This window comes from Colobus angolensis, unplaced genomic scaffold (assembly GCF_000951035.1).
Source record: "Colobus angolensis palliatus isolate OR3802 unplaced genomic scaffold, Cang.pa_1.0 Scaffold163, whole genome shotgun sequence".
Lineage (NCBI taxonomy): Eukaryota > Metazoa > Chordata > Mammalia > Primates > Cercopithecidae > Colobus > Colobus angolensis.
In genome coordinates, this window is record NW_012114744.1 from 8,890,303 (window position 1) to 8,890,743 (window position 441).

The window sequence follows — 441 nt, forward strand, 5'->3', positions numbered from 1 at the left end:
AGGTGGAGTCATATTTAAATAATTTGATATTTGCTTAGATAATTTCAGATAGATTTTGTATTCTGGATTTGTGTTTTTGTTAACAAATATACAAAGACTTTGGTGCTCACTTTGCAAATATTTGTTAATCCTTGAGTTTGAGAACCTGTCTTTTAAAAATAGTACTTAATATTTCATATACTAATTAAGTGTAATGGAAATCACAATTTTAAGTCTAGGATATAAAGTGTTATATATCTAAAAGATACACTTTCAAGCAAGCTAGCAAGACTTTTATTATTTTTTATTTGAAATGTCTTATATATTTGGTTAGTTCTGTTTAACTTGTTTTTAACTGTTGCCCTTATGAGTTATTTTACATAAATTTTTACAATAAAATAGTTTGATTTTCAAAAAAAAAAAAAAAGAAATGAGGTTAATAAAATGGACCCAAATACAGAT